We start from the raw sequence: 817 nt of genomic DNA on the forward strand, positions 1-817 counted from the left end.
CTCAGGAACAACATATCCTTTATCAAACTATAATTCACCGAATGTCTGAGTGTGTGTGACTGTGAGTGTGTGTGTGTCCGACCGCATTTTATCTCCTCATTATCTCCTCATTGCCTGCACCAATCGCTCCCACTTTTCACACAGGCATTGACCATATGAATATGGAGGGCGTGACGGAGCCCTTTTTTCGATTTGACACATTAATGATTATTAATTAATTTATTAGTGAATTAAAAACGCACCCGGGTGCAGTACCCCCCGCAGCCACAGGGCGGCAAAACTCCTCTCCCCAGAAATCACGTGTCACCAGTGAATTGCATTTTCTGATTAATACTGGGACACAGTTTTCCGCGTAACTTCAGTTGTTTCGCCTGCTGTCAATTTTGCTCGCGAGTTTTCCGCCTAACTTCAGTTGTTTCGCCCGCTGTCAATTTTGCTCGCAATAGACAGCGGCCGAGCGATCGGGATATTTCCAACCCCCTTACGCATCGAGTCATCGACACAATTACTACATACAACAAACAACATGCCACGAAGAACAGCCTCAAGGACCCTAGCGCATTCTTCCACGCACCTATACCCTTTTTCACACCGCCCCCAGCCAACGGAGGTTGTGTGTGTGTGTGTGTGTGTGCAGACTACTTTCGCTGTGAGCATGTGTGATTGTAAACTACTTAAACTGTGAGTGCGCACGTTCGTATGTGTGTGCGTGCGTCATCGCGTGGCCGTTTTCACTTTTCAGTTAGCTATAAACACAACATGAGATATAACTGTCTTGAACATAAGCCACACACACACAGCGTGAAGTGGCTACAGC

This window comes from Protomyctophum parallelum, assembly GCF_964188405.1.
Source record: "Protomyctophum parallelum genome assembly, chromosome: 7".
NCBI lineage: Eukaryota > Metazoa > Chordata > Actinopteri > Myctophiformes > Myctophidae > Protomyctophum > Protomyctophum parallelum.